Source organism: Solanum dulcamara, chromosome 6 (assembly GCF_947179165.1).
Source record: "Solanum dulcamara chromosome 6, daSolDulc1.2, whole genome shotgun sequence".
In the NCBI taxonomy this organism is placed as follows: domain Eukaryota; kingdom Viridiplantae; phylum Streptophyta; class Magnoliopsida; order Solanales; family Solanaceae; genus Solanum; species Solanum dulcamara.
Window position 1 is genome coordinate 45,001,104 of NC_077242.1, and position 12,032 is coordinate 45,013,135.

At 40.5% G+C, this 12,032-nt stretch overlaps 2 pseudogenes; both read right to left on the reverse strand.

The window, feature by feature from the left end:
- Positions 1-1,746: 1,746 nt before the first annotated feature.
- LOC129893601 (5S ribosomal RNA) lies at positions 1,747-1,867 on the reverse strand (annotated as a pseudogene).
- Positions 1,868-7,207: 5,340 nt separating this feature from the next.
- LOC129893564 (5S ribosomal RNA) lies at positions 7,208-7,328 on the reverse strand (annotated as a pseudogene).
- Between the last annotated feature and the right edge of the window lie 4,704 nt (positions 7,329-12,032).

Genomic DNA, 12,032 nt, shown 5'->3' on the forward strand with positions numbered 1-12,032 from the left:
GGTTGCCATGTGGCAGGTGGGGTCCTCCCCAGGGAGTGTTACCTACTGCCACCATATGCTTCCACGTGTACCTATCACGTGCTTCCATGTGTCAAGTAGGTGAGTCACCTACTTTCTTCAAGTAGGTGCGTCGTTTCCTTATTTCCCTTCCGTGGGTTCGTAATCTCATCGCACTTCAAGAGCCTATGTATTCCTTGCTACTTAGTCTCAACACTTACTCGAGTAGCTTAAGTACGTAAGACCTCCAAGTTGGTATCTTACGTGATTTAATCGAGTCCTACGACTCATTTCTCGGCCTCCAACTCCTTTCGAATTCTTATAACCCTATTTCCAATCTTCCTTATTATGAAGCATTTCATTCTCCTTTCCTTGGAGTTATTTGTTAGCGTGGTAGATAATCTAAATCATGTGGCACTTTTCAAGAGACTCAAGACGGTTCCCCAAGGTGCAAAGGTATGGGGTATAACATCCTTCCCCCCTTAGAACATTCGTCCTCGAATGTTAACTGGTCTTACAAGGTCTTACGAGTGCTTCAAGATTCCTCTGTACTGGTTGCCATTCATGGGCCTCGTATTAACTCATATGGTCTTTTTAAGAGGGTAGATTACCTGTAGGCATAGGGAACAGGTGATATTGCTTTTCCATTTCTTCTTTCAAGTTCCCTTACAACACATCATATTACACCCTTTACACGAACATGTGTAGGGACTTAAAGTAGCCCGGAAGATGCCTTAGCATCGCCATACTAGTTTGTACGTAAATCTGTATCATTTCTTACTTCCTTCATCTACTTACCCTTGAGTTTCCTCATATACCAGTATAGGAGAGATCTCTTATCCTTTCCTTGTTTTGCTGCTTATACACCATAATACTAGTAGTCCGTAACTTTATTACCAACATCTTACCTTCAATCGAGTATAGCCTGGCTATCCCTTACAGTATGTTTAAGTTCTTATAGTAATTCCCTTGTTGTATTCACCCCCTTTGTATGCACCCATTCTATGATGTCATACTTGTTCAAGAACCTTATCAATAATTCTCAACACTATCGCAGGTATCATCTTGGCTTCTATCCGCCCATTGCTGGCTTTTAAATTTTGCAATTTTGTTCCAACATAGGATCTCACTTGAAATTTAAGTATTCACATTAATACATTTTATTGGTTATTGGTTTCATACCACGCTGGTATCTTCCATATCCACTTCCCCCCTTTTGGGGTGTATCCATGTCACTATCTGTTTGGGTTCTACTTTACACCCTTATTTCCAATTTTCTAATACATATGATTCTTTTCCAACACATTTGGTACACTGCACCATATCTATGCCTTCTTTTATATTGTCCATACCTTTGGTTGCCCAGGTATGACAACTTAACACAATCATGAGGTGTTAATCCAGTCTAATAGTTGGTACTCAAGTCACGTAGCAATTTATTCGAAGCCACTTTCCATTTATTTTGGTCAATAATTAGCTAGGGCTTATAGTCGTTTCCAATTCTCAAATAGGCAGTACTTATATTCCGACTCTCGATATCCCAAGCTTTTTCATAGCCCTAGCCTTATCCAAGTGGGTACCACTTGTCTTTTTAATGAATTCGCAATGCACTAGTTGTTTTGCAAAGCTACATCCCCTATGTCAAAGGGTGTTATCATCTTTCACAGTGGAGTCACGTATCCACAATACTTCTTTATATCAACAATGCCATGTAAGGCCAACGTATATATACATGCATATCATCTCATATCACAGCCACACAGGGCTTCCCAAGGGGTCACCCATCCCAATATTACTCTTGCCCAAGCACGCTTAACTTCGAAGTTCTGATGGAATCCGGTGCGTTAGTAGTGCTAGTATGATCGCATCCTGCCCCATGGGGCACATAACTACCAAAGAGGGCGATGACCCAGCAGCTGATTCGGTAGGCCAGGCTGCACCGCCCAATTACCATTATATTCTCATTACATGGACCACATCCTATCCTTAGCCACTTTCTCACTAGGCTCTAGTTATTTTCATAACGATCCTTGTTATATTCATATCATTATTGTGGGCACGACCTTTCAAGACATTCTACAACCCTGTATCTCATTCTGTTTTTATTTCTGGAAAATTGGACAGAGTTTCCTCTGTATTTCTTACTATCTCAACACCTGAACGCAAAAAAATACCAACAGTGCCTCACAGGGCCAACACGCATAAGGATACATATATACGTATCATATCACGTCATATCACAGCCTCATAGGGTGCCCAATATCAACAATTGTATAAAATGATGGACTTACCTCGTATGTCCAACTCGAACTACGCCTGTTAGACTTTCCGTCTACTTTTCCTTTCAATTTTTCAACTTTACATGTCAATCGTATTTCAAAACCTTACCTGGCACACATCGTTTGCGCCGTGGCTTACCTGCATGCTTTGTAACTTCCAATATCATCAGTCACTTTCTTATATCGACGTTGTCTTTCATCTGAAATCAAAGGTTAGTATAAGGAATTTTACTTCCTATGACTCGGCTCTATAGCACGACCTTAAATATGAAAGAAAGGAAACATCCTAAATGTCCTATAGCCTCCTATTTATAGATGTGGCGCACAACACACCGATAAAAGAAACTCTACTAGACACGGTCTGTAGACACTCCAAGGACGAACTGCTTTGATACCATTTCTGTCACGACCCAGCCCCGTAGGCCCTGATTACAGTCCAGCCTGGACCCGCGTATGCATATAAATCAGGTGTAGTCAAAACCGGTTTACAAATAATATAATCATGCACAGGAGCATCCCAATGGGTCATAGCTTTTTATGTACCTGTAGCCTCTTTCATTTGTGTCATAACACGAAAGGGCACACAAGCCGACACGGCTGCCATAACACATACCTGTAATATATCATGCAGACTCAGCTAAACAAAACTTACACATACAACCCACATATATGTCTACAGACCTCTAAGAGTAGTGACGATATCATATGGCGGGACATGGCCCCCACCATACCTTTGAATAAATAAATATATACATCAGAGATTTGCTACCAAAACTCAGCTCCGAATCAATGGAGCTTCTTTTAACTTGCTGGGTGGAATCTTGAGCTAGTGGACTCCCAAAACCTGTGTCTGCACCTGCGGGCATGAAATGCAGCCCCTCGAAGAAAGAGGGGTCAATACAATACATATACTGATTATATAAAGCACACAACATCATAATTAAGACAACACTGAAATTGGGATGCAAGATACAAGTATAACGGTTAATAAAGCACTATACCTGCGTCTTACAAAATAGAGTCATGTCTACCCTCATCAACCCTGTACCCGGCTCGCTAGGGGCTAGATGGTACAAAAACATCATCTATTATGATAGGCATATGTATGCTTTTAGCGCTGTGGAACGTACAGTCCGATCTATGTATAACGCAAGTACCTGCCGAGGAATGACGGCCCGATCCATATATCATGTTATAATAATGATAATGCCGAGGTACGACGGCCCGATCAGTATATCATAATGATGCTGAGGAACGACGGCCCGATCCGTGTATCATATAACAGTGCCGAGGTACGACGGCCCGATCCGTATACATACATATCATATAACAACGCCGAGGAACGACGGCCCGATCCATATATAATGTAATATGCATATACATACTTGTTGGACTCATCAGCATATCAAATATCCCTCAACCATTATCATATAGTATGCCCAAGAACCCCCAGGTGTAGGAGCTTACACCTCCAATCACTATTTAGCCTATAGAAGGCTCGAGGGTCGTAGTTTAACTAATTTAAGACCCTTAGCATTTAGGAGTGAACTAGAGTAACGAGTTATACTCGCAACTTACAACTGGAACTACCTCTATACTCAAATCGTATCTCAATTTACTTACATTTAAGACATCCCAAAGGGAAGAAGAGACAGACTTTACACATACTACCTTTCATCATATAAAAGCCCTAAAAGGCAACAACTCAACTATTACAGGAGTTTTATCATCACGGGGTGAATGAAACTCATAGTTCATGCTTGGAATTTATGAATGGAATTACCCCCAGCTCATATGCATGTTATTCATTACTTACGTCTAACACATGCCAACATAAGAGAGGAATAGCTTTACATACTTATGCCAAAAACATGCCAAAAGAAAGCTTCACAAACCTCTGGTCGACTGCTTTTAGCCTGGCATGTCTCGTCATCCTCTAAATCCTATTTAACACGAAGGTAATACTAATATTACTAACCTTCAACTTTCCAGCTTCTAAATCCACAACCAAGCACCCATAGGAACCAACTCCTTATTCTCCTTTCTCGACTAGTTTATTAACTAGTTAAGAAGTTAACGGAATTCGGGCAGCATCTCCTCTATAACTTACCCTATCCGAATTCCCAATTCTATCCCTAATCACTACAGCCAACCAACAACAATAACCTGCAACTCATATACACATAAAACATGGAAACATTACACAACATAGGCTCCAAACAACTTACTTAACATTACAATATTAAAATAGGGTGTTTAGCCGTTATTTCGTAAAACCTTTAATCGTGCGGAGAGGAGGGTCCTGTGGCTGAAACCAGCAGCTCCCACACCTTTTTTAGAATGCCTTTAGGCCCTGCAACACACCATCACACATCTGCAACAGCCCCCCACACGCACAATGCCTCATTTTGACTACAATTTAACTATAGCGATTCCAATTTATTTCGGACGTCAAGCATATTTATGATATTTTCACATTTCCAGCCACTTACACAACGTATAATACCCTCTATAACAACACCATAAACTCCAATTTAAAATGAAAGGCCTTACCTTACGTTAAACTCGTCAAACTCGCCAAAACTATCATAATGTGAAATCTGGAAAGCCCACTGTCTTATATTGTCGCTTAGTTTCGAAGGGGTAATTGAGGGAAACAGGATTTGTGGCCTCAAGGAAAGTTATATACATGTGTCTCAAGGTCGCGTACCATTTCAAATCAGCCCTACAGCAATTTTGTAGAAAGAGATATGCCCAAAATACCAACAGCAGTCTGTGTAGGATTTCCATAACGAAATCTAGGCAGCACCTCCCCCATTCTTCATCACCCTTTTTCGAGCTGATAAAAGAAAAACTGGGTTTTGGAGGATAAACGAAAGTTATATCCCTATAAAATATCTTTCCAAAACATCTTGAATTACTCGAAACGGAGCTATACAGAAGGAGTTATGCTAATATTACTAACAGAAGTACCTTTTCTTTTGGACCAACCCGTAGCTCCTCCTCTTTGTTCTCTCAAGTTTTCTCTCAACTCTCTCTTATTTTTTCTAAGTGTAAAAGGATAATAAGATGGCTTAGTCATCAAAAGGAACATATATATCCTTATTAGAAGTGACACGTGTCATCCCCTAAGGGTGACATGTGTCAAACTCTCATTGGGCCACTTCATCCATGCAACCTATCCATGGTTGCCACGTGGCAGGTGGGGTCCACCCCAGGGAGTGTTACCAGCTGCCACCATATGCTTCCACGTGTACCTATCACGTGCTGCCATATGTCAAGTAGGTGAGTCACCTACTTTCTTCAAGTAGGTGCGTCGTTTCCTTATTTCCCTTCCGTGGGTTCGTAATCTCGTCGCACTTCAAGAGCCTATGTATTCCTTGCTACTTAGTCTCAACACTCACTCGAGTAGCTTAAGTACGTAAGACCTCCAAGTTGGTATCTTACGCGATTTAATCGAGTCCTACGACTCATTTCTCGGCCTCCAACTCCTTTCGAATTCTTATAACCCTATTTCCAATCTTCCTTATTATGAAACATTTCATTCTCCTTTCCTTGGAGTTATTTGTTAGCGTGGTAGATAATCTAAATCATGTGGCACTTTTCAAGAGACTCAAGACGATGCCCCAAGGTGCAAAGGTATGGGGTATAACATCCTTCCCCCCTTAGAACATTCGTCCTCGAATGTTAACTGGTCTTACAAGGTCTTACGAGTGCTTCAAGATTCCTCTGTACTGGTTGCCATTCATGGGCCTCGTATTAACTCATATGGTCTTTTTAAGAGGGTAGATTACCGTAGGCATAGGGAACAGGTGATATTGCTTTTCCATTTCTTCTTTCAAGTTCCCTTACAACACATCATATTACACCCTTTACACGAACATGTGTAGGAACTTAAAGTAGCCCGGAAGATACCTTAGCATCGCCATACTAGTTTGTACGTAAATCTGTATCATTTCTTACTTCCTTCATCTACTTACCCTTGAGTTTCCTCATATACCAGTATAGGAGAGATCTCTTATCCTTTCCTTGTTTTGCTGCTTATACACCATAATACTAGTAGTCCGTAACTTTATTACCAACATCTTACCTTCAATCGAGTATAGCCTGGCTATCCCTTACAGTATGTTTAAGTTCTTATAGTAATTCCCTTGTTGTATTCACCCCCTTTGTATGCACCCATTCTATGATGTCATACTTGTTCAAGAACCTTATCAATAATTCTCAACACTATCGCAGGTATCATCTTGGCTTCTATCCGCCCATTGCTGGCTTTTAAATTTTGCAATTTTGTTCCAACATAGGATCTCACTTGAAATTTAAGTATTCACATTAATACATTTTATTGGTTATTGGTTTCATACCACGCTGGTATCTTCCATATCCACTTCCCCCCTTTTGGGGTGTATCCATGTCACTATCTGTTTGGGTTCTACTTTACACCCTTATTTCCAATTTTCTAATACATATGATTCTTTTCCAACACATTTGGTACGCTGCACCATATCTATGCCTTCTTTTATATTGTCCATACCTTTGGTTGCCCAGGTATGACAACTTAACACAATCATGAGGTGCTAATCCAATCTAATTGTTGGTACTCAAGTCACGTAGCAATTTATTTGAAGCCACTTTCCATTTGTTTTGGTCAATAATTAGCTAGGGCTTATAGTCGTTTCCAATTCTCAAATAGCCAGTACTTATATTCCGACGCTCGATATCCCAAGCTTTTTCATAGCCCTAGCCTTATCCAAGTGGGTACCACTTGTCCTTTTAATGAATTCGCAATGCACTAGTTGTTTTGCAAAGCTACATCCCCTATCTCAAAGGGTGTTATCATCTTTCACAGTGGAGTCACGTATCCACAATACTTCTTTATATCAACAATGCCATGTAAGGCCAACGTATATATACATGCATATCAGCTCATATCACAGCCACACAGGGCTTCCCAAGGGGTCACCCATCCCAATATTACTCTTTCCCAAGCACGCTTAACTTCGGAGTTCTGATGAAATCCAGTGCGTTAGTAGTGCTAGTATGATCGCATCCTGCCCCGTGGGGCACGTAACTACCAAAGAGGGCGATGACCCAGCAGCTGATTCGGTAGGCCAGGCTGCACCGCCTAATTACCCTTATATTCTCATTACATGGACCACATCCTATCCTTAGCCACTTTCTCACTAGGCTCTAGTTATTTTCATAACGATCCTTGTTATATTCACATCATTATTGTGGGCACGACCTTTCAAGACATTCTACAGCCCTGTATCTCATTCTCTTTTTATTTCTGGAAAATTTAGACAGAGTTTCCTCTGTATTTCTTACTATCTCAACACATGTGTCACGACCCAACCCCGTAAGCTGCGACTGGGGTCCGACCTGGACCCCCCGTACACATATTTATTAGCTGAGGTCACATTGAATCGTAAACAAGACAATATCATGTAACAGAGCCCCACTAGGCGATAACATTTTCATAAATTATAGCCTTTTTCGTTTGTATCACAACATGACAGGGCACGCAAGCCGACAAGGCTGCCATAACATAATAACTTATATCATATATTATGTAGACCCAGCTGAATCAAACTGACATACACAACCCACATATACATGTCTGCAGACCTCTAAACATATAAATGACAACATATGGCGGGACAGGGCCCCCACCGTACCCCTGAATGGATAAAACAATTTCTATACATCCGTGGATAGTATCAAAAACTAGGCTCCGATACAATGGAGCCTCTTTCAGCTGAGCTGCATGGAATCCTAAGCTGACGGACTCCCAAAATCTGTATCTGTACCTGCGGGCATGAACGCATCCCCCCGAGAAAAGGGGGTCAGTACGATGTGTGTACTGAGTATGTAAAATATAATATAATACAACTGGAAACATATCTGAGATAGAGAATCAGGGGATAAGATATCAATTCAGAAATCTGTACCTGTACTTTATGAATTACAAAAAACATGCATGTTTGAGTCATATCATATAGCCGGCCCTTTCGGGAGTCCGGTGAATCATCTCTGTAAAATCATCTCTGTAAAACCATCATGGCCCCAGTGCCATCACCACCTTATTACAACACATCATCATATATTTATACATGTATCCTGGCCCTCTATTGAGGGAATCAGTGAATAATGTAGTGAACTGTGCACGAGAACATATCCTGGCCTGGGACTCAGGGAAAGAAGTGTTACAATATACACGAGTAGAGTAGTGAGTAACTATATGCAATTTAAATCATTATTAGAGACTTGACTGTATAAGAAGATTAAAATTTTGTCGGAGGACTCGAGTAGTAGTGTAGTCATCTTGAGTGACTTCTAAATGCCATTATGGGAAATATCAATTATAATCTCGGGGCTCCTAGACATGTACTAAAGTAAAGCCAAATCGCTTATGGAAACAAAAACATTTGTTAACAAATAGTACGTAAGACTTGGAGCCTGTATATTTGTTATTTCTTTAGCCTATAACAGTTTCCAGGGAAATAGTTCGACTATTGTAGGAGTTCTATATTCAGAAGTAAATAAGAGATGTTTGAGGATGGAGTTACCCCAGAGCTCAGATCATATTCAATTTACAACTAAGACAAACACATGCCCAAAAGAAGAAAGAGAATAAGCTTTATGTAGTCTGTACTTTGTTTTAGATGACCTTCATACACATATTTCATACCCGGCCCATTATAGGGCTCGGTGAGCCACTATGGCATTTAAATCTCACTTTCGTACCAAATACATATCAAGAGAAGGGAAAGATAGTTTCCCATACCCTATTCTTTAGCACGTAGAAGCCTTAACAGGTAATACTCAATCCTTGTAGGGGTATTAACACTTAACTGTAGTTAGGGATTATAGGGCGTACCTGGAGTTCTGGGAATGGAATTATTCCCACATTCCACATACAATTCACTTAAGGCTAAAACTTGCCAAAAGGAAAGAAAGATAATTGTACGTGCTTATACCAAAACATGCCACAAGAAAGCTTTACATACCTTTTGGGAGTTACCCTTTATCCTGCTTGTCTCGTCGTCTTCCAAACCTATTCAATATGAAATTAATACGAATATCAACTACTCTTAACTTTCCAGCATCTTGGATTATGCCTTAATGTTAATGGAATCTATTTCCTTAGTCGTTTCCTCGACTAGTCCTTTAGTTTGTTAAGGCGTTAACGAAAATTGGGTAGCACCTCCTCTATAATATGCCCCATCCAAATTTCCAATTAGGTCCCTAAGACCTACAGCCAACCAACAACAACAACCTGCAGCAATTCATACCAACAATGTACAACATACACTCCAAACAACTTATAAAAAAAATACGATATCTCAATAGGGCGTCGAGCCTTTATTTTGTGACGCCTTTAATTATACGTAACGAGGGGTCATGTGGCTTCGACCAGAAGCACCCTAACCCACATTAGGACATATTCAGGCCCTGCAACAACAAGCCACACCCCTGCAGAGCAACTCACAAGAACAACACTTTGTTTCGACAACAATTCAACTATAACGACTACAAATTAGTTTATTCCGAACGCCAAGTATTTCTAAGACATTTTCATATTTCCAGACACCAATAGGGCGTGTAACATGCTCCATCAGAACACATCAAGCTCAAATTTAAAGAAGAAACCTTACCTTACGTTAAACTTGTCAAACTCGCCAAAACTATCCAAAATGTGAAATCTGGACAGTTTACTGTTTCACCTTGTCGCTTCGTTTCGAAGGGGTAATGGAGGGAAAAAGGATTTATGCCCTTCATGAAAGTTATAGACATATGTCTTAGGGTCGCAAAAAAATTCGAATCATCCCTACATCAATTTTGTACAAAAAGATATGACCAAAATACTTACAGTTGTCCGTGTAGAATTTCCAAAACCAAATCTGAGCAGTAGGTCCTCTACACTTCATCACCATTTTTCGAGCTGATACAAGTACAACTGGATTTTGGAGTCTGAATAAAAGTTATAGAACCACGAAATACCTTCCTAAAACATATTAAATCACTTGAAACGAATCTGTACACAAGAAGTTATACCAATATTACTAATCACTGTCCCTTCCAAAAACGGGTTGGTTAATTAATTCTTAACATTTTCTCCTTCGACTTTCTCTTATTTTCTCTTCCAAATTCCAATTGAAAAGCTGGAGTTTTACTTCCATGAAGTTCTTAAAATACATATATACGTATCCACATACTTAAGGTACACCGTATATAATTAATTCACGGAAGAAAATTGGAAAACTCACCTTTAATTCTTCAAAAGTGTTGCTGCCTTGTTCCTTTTGGTTCTTCACGTTTTTCCTCTCATTTGGCTGATATTTTTGGATGGAAAATGAGTTAAAGAGTCAGCCAACATGTATATATACACCTCCTTAGGAGGTGACACGTGGCAGCCCCCTAGGGTGACACGTGGCAGCCTCCTAGGGTGACACCTCGTCCAAGCTTCCAACACAAAACTGCCACGTGGCAGCGTGGGGTCCATCCCATGTAGGTGAGTCACCTGCCTGCTTGTCACCTTCTTGCTTCACTTTCGTAAGGTCGGAAACTAGTTTTTGCTCTCCCTCTCGTAGGTTCGTAATCTCGTTTCACTTTAAGAGCCTATGAAACCCTTTCTACGTAAGCTTGGTATGTAATCAAGTAACTCACGTATGTAAGATTTCTCAATTAGTAGCTTACGTAGATAAGTCGAGTCCTACGAATCGTTACTTGGCCTCCGATTCCTTCCGGATTCTTATGATTCCCCTTCCAACCTTCTCTAGTATGGGGTATCACATTCTCTCTTCCTTAGAGCCATTTGATAGTGTCGTAGCGTATCCGGCTCACATGATAATGTGCAAGGAACTTCTGAGACATTCTGAGTTTAAAAAGGGTGGGGTGTAACAACCTGCACGCAAAAAAATACCAACAGTGCCTCACAGGGCCAACACGCATAAGGATACATATATACGTATCATATCACATCATATCGCAGCCTCATAGGGTGCCCAATATCAACAATTGTATAAAATGATGGACTTACCTCATATGTCCAACTCGAACTACGCCTGTTAGACTTTCCGTCTACTTTTCCTTTCAATTTTTCAACTTTACATGTCAATCGTATTTCAAAACCTTACCTGGCACACATCGTTTGCGCCGTGGCTTACCTGCATGCTTTGTAACTTCCAATATCATCAGTCACTTTCTTTTATCGACGTTGTCTTTCATCTGAAATCAAAGGTTAGTATAAGGAATTTTACTTCCTATGACTCGGCTCTATCGCACGACCTTAAATATGAAAGAAAGGAAACATCCTAAATGTCCTGTAGCCTCCTATTTATAGATGTGGCGCACAACACACTGATAAAAAAGACTCTACTAGACACGGTCTGTAGACACTCACAGGACGAACTGCTCTGATACCACTTCTGTCACGACCCAGCCCCGTAGGCCGTGATTGCAGTCCATCCTGGACCCCCGTATGCATATAAATCAGGTGTAGTCAAAACCGGTTTACAAATAATATAATCATGCACAGGAGAATCCCAATGGGTCATAGCTTTTTATTTACCTGTAGCCTCTTTCATTTGTATCATAACACGAAAGGGCACACAAGCCGACACGACTGCCATAACACATACCTGTAATACATCATGCAGACACAGCTAAACAACACTTACACATACAACCCACATATATGTCTACATACCTCTAAGAGTAGTGACGATATCATATGGCGGGACATGGCCCCCA